The following is a 15,979-nucleotide window of genomic DNA, read 5'->3' on the forward strand; positions in this document are numbered from 1 at the left end:
CATCTCACACCAGTCAGAATGGCCATCATCAAAAAATCTAGAAACAATAAATGCTGGAGAGGGTGTGGAGAAAAGGGAACACTCTTGCACTGCTGGTGGGAATGTGAATTGGTACAGCCACTATGGAGAACAGTATGGAGGGTCCTTAAAAAACTACAAATAGAATTAGCATATGACCCAGCAATCCCACTACTGGGCATATACCCTGAGAAAACCATAATTCAAAAAGAGTCATGTACCAAAATGTTCATTGCAGCTCTATTTACAATAGCCAATAGCCAGGAGATGGAAATCCATCAGATGAATGGATAAAGAAGATGTGGCACATATATACAATGGAATATTACTCAGCCATAAAAAGAAACGAAATTGAGTTATTTTTAGTGAGGTGGATGGACCTAGAGTCTGTCATACAGAGTGAAGTAAGTCAGAAAGAGAGAGACAAATACCGTATGCTAACACATATATATGGAATCTAAGGGGAAAAAAAAATGTCATGAAGAACCTAGGGGTAAGACAGGAATAAAGACATAGACCTACTAGAGAATGGACTTGAGGATATGGGGAGGGGGAAGGGTAAACTGTGACAAAGCGAGAGAGTGGCATGGACATATATACACTACCAAACGTAAAATAGATAGCTAGTGGGAAGCAGCCGCATAGCACAGGGAGATCAGCTCGGTGCTTTGTGACCACCTAGAGAGGTGGGATAGGGAGGGTGGGAGGGAGGGAGATGCAAGAGGGAAGAGATATGGGAACATATGTATACGTATAACTGATTCACTTTGTTATAAAGCAGAAACTAACACACCATTGTAAAAGCAATTATATGCGAATAAAGATGTAAAAAAAAATGTAGTTAAGAACCATTTGCTTGGAAAGGCAATATTTTGAGTCCATGTTTCTGAAATATTACCATTGTGTACCAAATGGCTGTCTTATTAGAAAGTGTAGATTTATCACTATTTTGATTTTTTTAATCAGAAATTCAATAATAGAAGAGAAAAATAAGTTAACTGAAACAGAGTATGTCTAATTAAGGCAATGCTTCTCATTTCAGTTGATGTGGCTGATGGTAAGTGTGTTGGACTAAGAGTCAGTCCTCCTGAAACTGATGTCCCCTAACTGACAGCATCTCTGGGCAAGTCACACTCCCTCTCTGAAACTTAGTTCCTTCATGTATACAGTGAACAAGTTACATTTATTGAAATATACAGTCCAATGTATCCTGAAAATCGTATATTTTTATTGGACAAATATCATTAAGCTCCTGATAATGTATTTTGCAAAGTGCTGAAGGAAAAAGAGGTTTTTATTGTTCCTTTTCTCAAATTGCTTATAATCTATTGCCCAAAATACATCTTACACAAGTAACAGAAATGCAGATTCATCTGTGAAAGAGGCTAAATATAAGCATAATCCAAATCCTATGAGGATCCAGAAGAAAGAGCTAACATTTTCTTAGCGTAGGTCACAGAATTATGGATATCTGTATTTGCATATCATTGACTTGATGAGCTCCTTACCTAGCATAACTTCTCTTCATATTCTCCATATCAACAAATTGACCTCCAATCTTTAGATGTCCACAAGATTTATGGTAAGAAAATAAAATGTGTCACATTATCACATGCTCCAAGGTCAGGTATTATACAGGATAGCTATCTAATAGGCAAAACAGCCAACTGGTTTTCAAAAATGTGAAAACTACTTACCACCTCTGCAACATTTAGAGGCACGACTGCTTCTTTTTTAAAAAAATACCACGGTAACGGAAAGGTTTTATATGAAGTAACCTCCTCAGATTGTTTGATGTAATGCAGCCAGCGCGATGTTTCTAAGTGTGTTCTCTGGGTCAAATTGGCTTAGAAAAAATTTAAAAAGCTTATGTCAAAAATTCAAAGCCTGGGCTTCCCTGGTGGCGCAGTGGTTGAAAGTCTGCCTGCCGATGCAGGGGACATGGGTTAGTGCCCAGGTCCGGGAAGATCCCACATGCCGCGGAGCAGCTGGGCCCGTGAGCCATGGCCGCTGAGCCTGCGCATCTGGAGCCTGTGCTCCGCAACGGGAGAGGCCACAACAGTGAGAGGCCCGCGTAACGCAAAAAAAAAAAAAAAAAAATTCAAAGCCTGCAATGGTGACACACATGATAACTACTGGGAATAGGGCAAATGAGGGCTTCACAAATCCCTGAAGAAAATCACGTTTAATTTGTAAGCCCTGGCATAATTTTCTCTTTGCTCCAGGACTTCACTTTTACACATTTTTCTTTTGTTACTGTTCCTAGGCAATGACTTGCTGTGGACTAACTCCCCGGGGAAGGAATGTGCATGTGAACAAAACTGCAGGAAACCGAGCAAAGCCTCCCAGGGCCATTTTTTCTTTCCTTTCCCTCAGCCCATTATGACAAAATGAATATTGGCTACATTTAGGAGTTGTAAACATGTTTACATTGATCACTAAGTCTTAACTCCTAAATGAAAATTAAAATGCGCAATTTCTTTAATTCTTACCATTCTGTTAAACAATATGAAGCACAGTTTCAAGCTGCAGGAAAATGGGATGGATCGGGTATAGCCCTTATTTTCTCTATGTGACTCCAATATTATCCTTTAAGAAAAGCTGCTGAAAATAACCAGTCATTTTAAAGTAATTTAAACATATCCCAAACTGAAAATTCAATATGCCCCCGAGCTCTCCATGATCCATTTCAAGTTTTCTAAGTCTGTTTTCAATAAAAACTACCAGAGAATCCAAAGGCCATTTTCTAAATGGCCCCACCAGATTGCAGAAAATATACAGTATGTGGAATGAAACCAAAATGATATCTTATGATAAGCATGGCCTCTGAGGCAAACCTCAGCTCTTGAAGTTCAGAAGTCTAGGAATTGTACAGCAGCTTTCTGAGAAGTTACTGATATACTGATAAGGACACTTATGATTTTAACATTTGTTAAAATACTGTGTATTTAATATTTATTATTAGTGACCTCTCAAATCAACAATTTATTAAGGTCAACATTTCTCAAAGTGTGAAACGAAAACCACTGACAGCAGACACGTAAGTGGCATCGTTACAAGCTCACCATGTATTTATAATTCACCCTAAAATTTGAGAACATTAGTCTACATTATATGCATGAGGAAGCCAACACTCAGAATAATAGCCACTTGTCCAAAGGACAAGCAAATTAAGGATTCTAAGTCTATTTAATTCAAGGTTTTCTCCCCTATGTGACTCAGTCTCATGCCTGACCAACAAAAATCAAAATGCATCTCCTCTGCTTTTAATTCATTAAAATATCAAGGGTGCTCCTATCAGCTTTCACTGTAGTCTCTCATGGCGATTGGATCCTGGAGTTGAAAGTTTTTATTACCTAGTCCTTATGTTACCTACCCCGCACAGCCCCAGTGCTTTGACTATGACTTTTTTTTCTTTATTCAATAATATAATTTACTACCTCTACATGTGACTCCAATTTCTAGGTGCTTCTCAAAAACAGCTACTCTTATATTTAATTAAAATGTTCTCCCTGTTGCTATTTCCACTGGCTGTTACACTCTGCCGTGAAGGTGGATCATATACAGTTTTGCAATACCACTTTTATTTAAACTGATCTTATCATCTAACCTCACCAGGGTATTGAATCTCCAGCAGCCAGCACTGCTACTGACACATGACACTTAACTAATTGTACTGAATTAATCCATGAGTGTCCACTGCTAAGTAATAATTCATACAATGCCTTTTTTTTTTTTTTTTTTTTTTTTTAAAAAAAAAAAAAAAAAAAAAAAGAAAGAAACTGCAAGCTTAAAATAAACTACCACCACAACATTAATACTCATGTTGGAGCATTTTAGTCTTCGAAAACTAAATTTCTTCAGCAAGACTTTTTCTCTATTGCACAGAAGTCAGCATCACTGCAAATGGCATGATGAGAAAGCTAAAGATCTCTTGCTTTGTAAGAGAAACAAGTGTGCTCTGTGACTATCACAGCAAAGCACTGAAATGGCTCGAGATAAAACACCTGTGGTCAAGTCCTGGCTCCATCATTTCTAATGTGAGGCTTTAGACACCTGGCATAATTTAGGCATCTGTTTCGTTATCTGTAAAATGGGGATGATGGTACAATTTATATCCTGGGGTTGTGTGAGGCTCAAAGGAGATCATGTAGTACACTTTGTTTTCAAGCTTGGTTGCAAAGTGGAATCATTTTGAGACCTCTGAAAACTATTTATGCCTGTATTCATCACCAGGCATCAAGGCTTAACAGTTCTAGCAGTGTGATCTGGGATTTAGAGATTTAAGGAGATCTCCAGGTGATCCTAATAAACACATAGGTGTGGGAACTACTGGTCTATTACCATCCTGCTAAGCACTGTGTCTCAACATGTAATGTTCTATTACTATTATAGGTAACACCAGGTATGCAACCTTGGGCACGCTGATTAGCCTGACTGAGATGAGTTTTGTTGTACGTAAGGTCAAAATTTAAACAGGATTATATTAACTAGGTTGATGTGAGATGCCCAGCAAAATGCCTAGGTAGAAGCACATAGAAAAAAAATGTTTTCCCTCAAATTATCTTGTAGCTCTCCTTCTATAGTATTGTGAATATTTATAAATTAAGGACCAATATGAATATGGTACTCTGGGCTCTATGCAAAACATAGCACTAATCTACTCTCAGACAATTCATTCTTGCTATACTGAAAGAATTACCCCTACCTGCTCTAAAATCTCCTGCCTCTTCACATTTGCTTACATAATCAAAGACCTATCCTTTTTTAAAATACAGCTCAAATTTTCCTTCTTGCCAGAAGCCTTCCTTACCTCCTGTTACCCCACTTTTAAAATTATTCCTTCCTCTGAACATATAGATCAGGTTTTACCTCTCCCTGACATTGCTAAGTTCTACTTTGTACTATATTTGCATATGCCTTTAACCTCTAAGATTTGAGAGGAAGATTGTTGAGCAATTTACTTTTTCTTGGATCTCAACTAGTACAGAAAGGGAGCTAAATCTATTTTATTTATTCTGACTTATTATAGGCTCCAGCCTGATTTTATTTAAAGCACAAACAGTTTCGAACAGCAAAAGTGTCCAATTTTGTCAATCGTGTTGAAGACAGAGTTTGAGTATATCCAGTACTCACTGACATTTGCTGTTGTCCAAGCAAAATTTATCCATAAGCTTAATTCTCTCAAAGCCCTAGAACTATAACTTTACCATGTTTCTGAGGTGTGACAAAGCACTGGGCACAGCTTCACATGTTACAATCATCTGCTATATTATAATGAAAGGTATAAATCTCACTTCCCTCAACATGCTTCAGTAGTCCAGGTTTTATTACTTGCTGGAGAGAATACTATAGAAGCACTTACTGACTTCTTTTTCCAACAATATTCCACATAGTGATTATGGGAACAGCTAAACCTGCTAAACCCTAAATCCCAGTTCCAAAATCTTAATGAGAAACCCATGTACTTCTAACAGAGTCAATTTGCTTACACTTGATGAGAAGAATTTAAAGGTTGTATATCATATATAAATAGTTTTAGAGTGGCATAAACTAGCATTTTAAAATTATGAAATCTCTGCTTTTTTGTTAAGTGCCATTAGACCCTTGTTAAATTAATTTTATACCTTGAGAATCCCACTACCAGGAACTTGGATTTTCTTCCTTTGTTGACTAAACGTGAAGGGGGTCTCTGTGTTTTGGGTCACTGGGATACTTAGAATAATGGCCCTCCAAAAATAGGCACACTTTAATCCCTGGGATCTGTGAATAGATTACTTTAAACTGTCAATAGCATTTTTCACATGTGATTAAGGTAATTATTCTGGATCACCCAGGTGGGCCCAATTTATTCACAGGTATCCTTAAAATGAGAGGATTATTCCTGACTGGGGCAAGAGGGATGAAATTATAGAAAAGGAGGTAGCAGAGATTCCAAATGTGAGACATTCTATCTTCCTTTGCTGGCTTTGAAGTTGGAGGGAAAGTTACCAAGAGCGAAGAAACACAGGTGACCTTTAGAAGCTAAGAACGGCCCTGAGCAGACAGACAGCAAGGATACAGGCCCTCTGCCCTACAAGCACATGGAACTCAATTCTTCCGACAAAATGAACGAAGGGAATGGATTTTTCCCCTAAGAATCTCCAGAAAGGAACATGGCCTCCTTGCCATTTTGATTTCAGCCAACGAGACCCTAGTCAGATTTCTGGCCTACAGTACTATATAATAATACCTGTTTTAAGCTGCTGTTTGTACTAGCATTAGAATGTTAACACAGACACTTTGTTGAGGCTCCGGAAAGAAGAAAAAAAGTGAAAAGATAGTATTACCGAACCAGGTCCATTTGTCCAACAGGCGAGCCGAACGCTGAGACGCCAACGAGGTTTGCGGGAGAGAACGAGCTTATTCTCAAGGTAGCCGAGCCAGGAGATCAGAAAACAAGCCTCAAACCCACCTCCTCAAGGCGAGGGGACTTGGGTATTTATGGGATACTCAGGGTGGTCTTAGGTGTGGGGTAAGTTTTGGAAGTAGGGAAAAAGTTACGGTAATCAGTGTTTTACGCAGGCGCAAATGGACTCCCTTAGCAAACTGGGAGGGTGAGCTTTCCGGAGCCCTGACCTTAAAAGGCCATTCATCAGCACCTGCGCTGGCCCAATTTTAGGGCGGGTGGTCCCAACCAGCGCCAGCTGCCTATCACCGGGCAGGAGCTGACTACAAGTTCCTGTAAAACAACAGGGTTAAGTGAAGCTGGGAAGGTGTGCAATTAAGTGGGGGGGGGGGCGGGGGGAGGAGGTTGGGGGAGAAAAAGCGAGCTTAAACGGTGAAGGCAGTTTAAGATTCATGCATTTCATTGTATGTAAATTATACCGCAATAAAGTTCATTTGTAAAAAATGGTTACCTTCTCAAAATATTTTTCTTTTGTAGGAAATGATCTGGTCGAGAAGGACATCTAAGAAAGCAGGAAGAAAGAGGTCAGTTGCAGGAGGGATGTCCTTGAGTAGGAAGTAGGGGTGGATCCAGAAAGTTAAGTGAAGCCCTTGACTTTTTTTTTTTAACATCTTTATTGGGGTATAATTGCTTTACAATGGTGTGTTAGTTTCTGCTTTATAACAAAGTGAATCAGTTATACATATACATATGTTCCCATATCTCTTCCGTCTTGCGTCTCCCTCCCTCCCACCCTCCAGGCGGTCACAAAGCACCGAGCTGATATCCCTGTGCTATGCGGCTGCTTTCCACTAGCTATCTACCTTACGTTTGTTAGTGTATATGTGTCCATGCCGCTCTCTCGCTTTGGAAGCCGTTGACTTTTAAGAAATGCAGGTAAAGTTTATGTGTTTTAACATGATGAGTGTCAGAGTAAATAGTCACAGATTCTGGAAAAATGGTGCATTTTCATCTGTTTTCTCATTTAAACATGAGTGATGCTAGCAAATGAGAGTGAAGAAGTACAGAGGTATTGGCTGTTTGAACAAAGTTGTTTTTTTTTTTTTTAAGTGTGAAACAACATTTCATAGAGTGGGAGAATAAACTAGCCTTAGCTCTGTGGCTCACCCATTCCCTCTGCTCTTCACCTTGGGCTTCCTTTTACTGTGATTCTTTCCCTCATCACTGGGGTGTCTTGTTTGAGCAGCGGTGGTTGCAGAGGCTGCAGTGTCGGTTTCACAATCTTTGTTTATAGGTTGATCATCACCAAGGAATCTCAGAGTGAGACTTTGGAGGCACAGGGAAGGAATCTACAGGATGGAGCTGGAGTATGCCCACCACACAGTGCACATAACAATTCTCAGAGAAGATTTCTGCTTGGCTTCTCAGATTCCTTGCAGATTCCAGGGCCCTGTGAATTTAAGAGAGCAACGGGCTCCCAGCAGCCAGTGGCAACTGGAGCCACTGGGACTGGGGTGGGGATGCAGGGGGAGCTCATGAGAGGAACTTCCGGGGCTAGAGTAACAACAGAGGGGTCAGCGTGTGCAAGTGTCCCATTTTGACAGGAACTGATGAGACGGGCCTGGCTGACTCAGTTGAAAGGTAAACGTCCAGGTTTCTGGGCTCTAAAACCACGCAGAAGTCTTGATGATGAGAGACAGCTCCCTAGCCCTGTTCCATCATTGGGCTTCTTCCTTTTAGCATTCTTCAGCATTAGCTCTAGAGAGGGGTCTGTATAGACCTAGGCACCATTTCTGAGCTCTCACAATCTCAGCACTTTGTCTTCTACACTATCCACTCCCTACATGAAAAGCTCTTTACCGGAATCTCTGGTGACACACCTGTTGCTCAGGGCCTTTGAATCTGAGTTTTTCTAGGGCCACAAAGAAAAACACAAAGCCAAGGAATCTGAACTTTAAGAAGAGCTCCTGTTCTGGTTCATTTACGTTCACTGAAGGAGAAAGGAGCTGGAGAAAGAGGTATTAAATTCCATGGGTCATGAAGAAAGGCTCTAAAAAAATAAAATTATGATAAAGCAAGGGCGATGATAACAAAATTATTGAGACATGTACAAAATATAGTGAATGGCCTGGTTTACCTTCCTTATAAGTTCTAAGTAGATCAGATCCTTATTGGTGGTTTGCAAACTCAGTAGTTTCCTGGATGAAATCTTAAACTGGCCCCTGCACTTGGAGGGCAAGGAGAGACCAAAGAAAGAGGCAGACCTTTCAGGACTGTTAGGTGGCAGGCAGTTTTTATAAGCAAGGGAACTTCCATATGAAGTTTGGTAAACACCCAATACACGTAGGACCTTTCTGTACCCGTACAACCATTCTTTCATTTTCAGTACTGTATTCAATAAATTACATAAGATATTCAACACTGTATTATAAAATAGGCTTTGTGTTAGATGATTTTGCCCAACTGTAGGCTAACGTGTTTTGAGCACGTTTAAGGTAGGCTAGGCTAAGCTGTGATGTTCAGTATGTTAGGTGTATTACTATGAAGGTTTCAACTTATGATAGGTTTATCATATGTCAAGAAAGATTTGTATATTTTCTTATATATATTTGAATATATATACATATTTATACATGCCTGTAAATATACATATATGTATTTACATACATGCACACATATATACACGTTCAAAAGCACCATGTGTAAACTCATTTTAGAATTTCTATGTTATCTGAACAGGTAGATATTTAATGCTGAACACCAGTCCCTATTTCTGTGTCCCTTGTCATCTTGGTTGTCTAAAGGTTTTTTTTCCTCCCCCTTGTAAATTTCTCAGGAAAAGCACATAGTTACAATATTCTGTGAATGGTGAATGTTTGTTGATAAATGAGTATGTGCCTTTATATTTCACAGTCAAGTATATTTTAACCATCCTCCTTTAACAGAGATTTTGGAATAATTTTTAAAAGAAAAATTGTAATAGTAGTTCCAAATATTCTTCACCCAGCTTCTACTACTGTTAATATCCTACATCACCATGGTACACTTATCAAAACTAAGAAATCAACATCGGTCCATTGCTCTGAACTAAACTTCTGATTTTATTTTATTTATTTATTTATTTATTTATTTATTTTTGCGGTACACAGGCCTCTCACTGTTGTGGCCTCTCCCGTTGCGGAGCACAGACTCCGGATGCACAGGCTCAGCGGCCATGGCTCACGGGCCCAACCGCTCTGCGGCATGTGGGATCTTCCCGGACCGGGGCACAAACCTGTGTCCCCTGCATCAGCAGGCGGACTCTCAACCACTGCGCCACCAGGGAAGCCCAGGTTTTATTTACATTTTACTAGTTTTACCTTTTCCTGTTCCAGGATTCAGACCAGGATGCCACATTGCATTTAATCATCACGTCTTCTTAATCTTTTTATTTTTTTGATGACATTCACAGAATTTCCTTATTTTTGATGACCTCGATAACAATTTGGAGGAGTACTGGTCAGGTATTTTGTAGAATGTCCCTCAGTTGGGATTTGTCTGACATGTAATTTTCATGATTAGACTTGGGTTATGTGGTTTTCGAGGAAGACCACAAAGGTAAAGTGTCACTCTTACCACATCACTTCAGGGTTACGGGTATCAGCATGGCTTCTCATGATGTTAGCCTTGCTTACCTGGCTGAGACAGCGCTTGTAAGGTTTCTCCACTGTAAAGTTACATTTTTTCCTCCTACCACACTGTATTATTTAGAAGTAAGTCATTAAGTTCAGTCCCTTTCACAACAAGCCTCTATATTCTGTTTTTTGGGCACGTCCTTACTTTCTGACATTAAAAGACTTTTTGTTTAGGTAAAAATAAGTTTTTATTTTAAAAAATTCTTGAATGTTAGGAGACATTTACATGTAATTCACAGATTCTTTACAAAATAATTGCCAATCTTTGTCCAATTGTAATTTTTTTCTATACAGTCTTGGAAATTTTTCAGTGACATAGTGTTTGCAAAATATTTTTTTTAGAAAGCATCACAATGCTAAATTTTGGCAAAATGATGTTTAAAACTAAAATTTTTACATGCAAGTCAGCTCTCAAACGCCCATATTCTTTATTCCAGTGACAGGTAATGGAAGAATGAACGTTAAACTGACTTACTGAGGAAATAATGAATAAATACTCTGTAAACTTCTCAAACTTACTCAAATTTTTAAATTACTTTCAGAAGCAGTGCCATTACAAAGTATCAACAGTCACACTAGGTACTCAAGTAAAATGAGTGTTAATCAAATTAACACTCAAAAAATGGAAATATTGTTGCAAAGAGGCACCTTAGTTGTAAGATTTGTTAAAGAAGTCTTTATTACAATGAAGGCTTGTGGTACAGGGCATACATCCTAGAGAAGACAATTTCTTCACACAGGATAATGATAATTCATCCCTTCTGAAAGTTAATAACATCTCTTTAATAGCACTGCTGGGATCAAAAAAAAGATAGAAGTTCGAAATATGATGGCAACATATGAAAGTGGCTGAAAAATAGCCTCTATTTTTTTCTCTCCCAGCCATAGAAGCATCTGCTTCGCCAAATAATACTGCTTCCTTTTATTGAAAAATGGCATTTAGAAATCAATATCTAAGTACCAGCTGTGCTATTGCTGCTCTGTTGTCACTTTAACCTTCACTTTTAAGAGCTTTAGAATAATAATTATCCCTTTCACATACAATTAAGTAAATACATTCAAATATTTTAGGGCTTCCCTGGTGGCGCAGTGGTTCAGAGTCCACCTGCTGACGCAGGGGACGTGGGTTCGTGCCCCAGTCCGGGAAGATCCCACATGCCATGGAGCGGCTGGGCCCGTGAGCCATGGCTGCTGAGCCTGCGCGTCCAGAGCCTGTGCTCTGCAACGAGAGAGGCCACAACAGTGAGAGGCCTGCATACCGCAAAAAAAAAAAAAACAACAAATATTTTAAACTGCATTTAAAATTCAATACGTTCAATTTTGTTTTCAATATTTAAGTTACATGACTGAAAATAAATTCCAAAGGATGTTTTCTTTTTTTCTGCTGAAAACAAAGGGAGCCTGTAAACCACAGAAGTTTATTCTCAGTGATAAATCCATAGACCCTCTGCACCTAGTCATGCTATAGAAAGAGGCTCAACAGGAGATTACTATGAATTACAAGCTTCTGATGTATACAAAGACAAGACAGACAGAAACTGGTAATGTTTCAGAAATTGGTGTTTTGAGGGGAAGGGATAAATTGGAAGATTGGGATTGACATATACACACTAATATATATAAAACAGATAATTAATAAGGACCTACAGTATAGCACAAGGAGCTCTACTCAATACTCCGTAATGGCCTATATGGGAAAAGAACCTAAAAAAGAGTCGATATACAATACGTATATGTATAACAGATTCACTTTGCTGTACACCTGAAACTAACACAACATTGTAAATCAACTATACTCCAATAAAAGTTTAAAAATTAAAAAAAAAAAAAAAAAAGAAATTGGTGGTTTTACAACCAACCCCAGGAAGAGGGACTCACCAAGACCTTCCAGAGATAGGCCCTCTAAGCCACCAGTGGTCTTTTGGCCCCATCATTGAAATAGACCAGGTCTTATATATCCCTTACTGGATGTACTGACCTGGAATGTCTTTCATTTCTGATAAATGGAAGTGGGCCTAAAGTTGATCCTGTATAATTTTATGGTTCCCACCTGGCCCTTGGGCATGTCTAAGGTGATCACTACAAAATATACTTCAAAATGGAGCCCTGAGGCGCTTGACTAATGAATGAAAGCAGTCTCACCTGTTCTATGTGATGACTGCTCAAGCTGTGCCTTGTGCCAAAGACACACAGACTTGCAAACAAATACCCAGCCCGGTCCCTTATGAGAAAGATGCCAAGCCACACTGATACATTTGGATCAGCTTCTCCCCTGAGGGGATTTTATGGACATCTGCCACTTCTTCAACTTTAATACAACTTTCTTGTACCTTATCCTTAAGAGACTTTACCTGAGTTATACCTGGAATATGAAGCATCTCATCACTAATGCTATGCTTAGCCATGTTCATTTTTCTACTTCAGTTTTGAGATTTCTGTATTTAGATACAGTATCATAAATAAAGATCACCTCACAGTGTAGCCTAACAAGGAATTGTTTAATTTTTTATTATTTCTAGTATATAATTTGAGTGCTAATTTAAATGTAATGCTTTTAACTCAGATTTTTACTATTACGTTTTTATAAGCTCCCTAAAAACTTTAATAGACCATTAAGGTTATGAACTAACCCCCCCAGGGGAGTCTGGAGTCTATTTAAACATCCCAGATTCTTGACACAGGAAAGTTATCTTGCCCAGGATCACAGGAGCAAGTAAACAACAGAAGTTATAGCTAAACTTGGTGTGCTCCTTACCAGGCACTGTGCTGAGCACTTGACATGAACTATCTCATTTAATCCACACAACAACCATAGAAGGTGGACATTATCATAAACTCTCTAACAGGATGAGGGAGACCAAAGCATAATCAAGGTTACATAGCCTGTACATGGCAAAACCAGTACTAGAAATCAGGCAACCGCTTCCAAATTCCACCTATTAACCAGACAAGTCCGACACAACACAGGCCCTGCTTTCTTCACGAATGAGTTCAGCTCACCAGTGACTCTTCTTTCTCACTTCGGAAACAGGAGGAAGGGCAAGTTCAAGGTGCATGAAGGAACACGGCCACATAACCCCAAATTTCTCTTTGATGTCAATGATGTACAGAAGTATTGGATGAAATCAAGGTTGAAAAAAGGTAACTTAAGTTGCAGAGAATCTCCCCAAGAGCCACAGAAGTCACCTCAGTCCCCTCAGCCTCAGGGAGAGAAGCAGTTGTGTTGAGCATTTGCAGCCTTATATGGTCACTCTTCCTTGACAGGAAGAGGGAGATGATCACAGGAAGCAGCATCATTGGTGTGTTTGTGAAGGGGACGTGCCAGCAGCCCGTGTGTTTCACAGCTTCTATATCCTTGTGTATTCAGTGAGACAGTTCCTATTATTATTAATAAAGTTATTAATTTATTATAACTATAAATTATTGTTATTAATAAAGTCTCTATTCAGGATATCTCAGAATCTAAGAAGCATGTTTTAATATCTTTGAATTTTAGCAACACAACTGCATTTTGATTACACAAATGAGAAAGCTAAGTGTCAATGGGGTTAAATAATCTGCCCAAGGTCACATGCCTAGTAAGTGGTGGTTCCAAGACTGTAATGTAAGTCTCTTTGACTCCAAAACATGTTACTTTAGCCACATTTTCTTTCATGGCAAAACAGGAATGAAAGAGTTATTAGGCCAGAGTCACAACAATGCTGTAAGGATTAGAATATCATTGACTGAAAAATGTCTGTTCCACTCCTTCTCCCTATTGAAATCTATTTTTCCTGTGCCTCTCATGTCTGAACTTCAGTGTTTAATTTAATGGAACTAGGAAGAGAAAATCTTTTGGGTAATTCTAAGAATACTGTTCTCCACAATCTATAATAATGATATATTGTATTTTATTTATATGTGGTTGTGAAATTATCATTTCAATCTACTAAAAAGTAGATTTAACATCTAATAATTGTTAATCATTTGGTAGGCTACTACTGACATCATGTTTGCACCTAGTACAGTTAGATGCTAAACCCCCAAAGACACCAATTTTTCCTAATATGTTCCACCCTATGCATCCTACTATAATCTTTATTACCCTTGTAAGTAGCTTTTTATAAGGTAATATTTCCCAAACTTTATCCATTTACATACCACATTCATAATGTTATCTGCATACTATCTGTTTGTTTAATATATTTCTTTAAATTCAAAAATTCAAATTTTTGACTCATCTACTTATATTTCTTTAATATGTATTTAAAATAGATATATAACTTAAAATTTAAAGTTACTCTATATATTAACAAAAACCAATTTGTGTTATACAGAAACACAGGTGTGAACCTTGGAGAAAATATCAAATTGGAAGTGATAGAGTTTTTATTTTTTATTAAAAAAAGGCCAATTTTGATGTCCAGTGCCCCACACCAGCAGTATGAGTTGCTGTATCTATATCCTGTGTGTCAGGGGGTCAATTAATTAACCTTTAAAAGGAAGTATGTAATAATTTCCCAGTTCTTTGAGACAGCCTTTAACACTGTTAGAAATATAATAGATATTGAATAAATGATGTTGGATTGTTTTTTATCACCTAACTGAATTATAGACACTTTCTTGGGAATGCCTTTTGAGAATCACACTTAATTTTCCAACCAGTTAATAATCATCCATGATAGATAAAAATGTATTTGCTAAAATGAATTATACCCAAACCTGTTCTTTTTATCATTATTCTATTATACTATAGATAGCATGAAAAGGGACTGGCATAATAAGGGATTCTATGGAACACTGTCTCTGACGGTTCATTTCAAATTGCAGCCTATAGAGGAGTTACCAAAGCCACAGCAATTTTGGTAAATTGGTGCAATTTTAATGCCCATCTTGCCTGATTGTTTTTCAAGAAATCAATAACAAAACACAGTCCTTGACAAATGACTCTAAAGCTTAGTTACCATACTGCAGCAGTTCTCACAGGGTGCTTTTAAATCTGTGGATTCCTGGTCTGAGACACCTAAAGTTTCAGAGTTTGAGAGTAAACGAGAATTGTTTAGCCTGGTTCTCAGTAGCTGAAGCTTCACATGCAAGGCCAATGTATTCTTTTCGTAGATACCACCAGATATCACGCACAAAAACGGTGTCCCAGAAGTATTATCTAAATGGTTTCTCTGTTCTCCGATTTCTATTTAGTTTTGACCAATGATAAATACCTCTTGACTGGTAGCTCTTATCTACAGCTGGATTGCTCTCAGGTTCTGCTAGTAACTCTCACCTTCTGTCCCCTTAAAATCATAGGTAGTAATTGCTTAACTCAGCTGCTAGCCCAGGGTGCTTCATCAATCCTTGGTAGTTTTCTTTAACTGTCCATATTCTCATATTAGTCCTTCTATTAAACGGTATTTAATAACCCCTTTTGAGCCTGCACTTACTTTCTTGCTGGGACCCTTGATACGATGATACCAGGAGGGGATCCAAGAGATTCTCAAAACGGGAATACGGGATCGGATTTTTCATATATTTGACAAATGCATGAATATTCTGGTGAGAATGGGACCCGGAGAGCATATGACTTGCAATGACATCATGATTATACAATTTACAGTGATAGGGTATGCAAAGTAGTGCAAACGGAGTGTGAGATGTGAGAGTTAGAGTATCTTTGACAACTTAGAATGACAAGGAAGAATAAAGAAAAGGTGTGGCTTAAGATGCTACTTGTGAGAAAACTAGAGGCTACACAGAAAAATGGACAAAGTATATGCTTTTAATGCCCAATTCAGGACAGGAGAGAAAAGAACTATTTACCAGTTTTAATGATTGTGGAACAATCTCTGGGTCTGAATATACAGGTTGTAAAGTTGCCAAATCCACTGTCTTCAATTCATCCTTTTTTTTTTTTTTTTTTTTTTTA

General features: G+C 38.4%; 1 pseudogene; it reads left to right on the forward strand.

Annotated features, from left to right (window-relative positions):
- The first annotated feature begins 2,486 nt into the window (after window positions 1-2,486).
- The window catches only part of LOC112412878 (NEDD8-activating enzyme E1 regulatory subunit-like), a 101,516-nt pseudogene continuing 88,023 nt past the window's right edge, over window positions 2,487-15,979 (forward strand).

The sequence above is a fragment of the Neophocaena asiaeorientalis genome, unplaced genomic scaffold (genome assembly GCF_003031525.2).
Source record: "Neophocaena asiaeorientalis asiaeorientalis breed wild unplaced genomic scaffold, Neophocaena_asiaeorientalis_V1.1 scaffold230, whole genome shotgun sequence".
Taxonomy (NCBI): domain Eukaryota; kingdom Metazoa; phylum Chordata; class Mammalia; order Artiodactyla; family Phocoenidae; genus Neophocaena; species Neophocaena asiaeorientalis.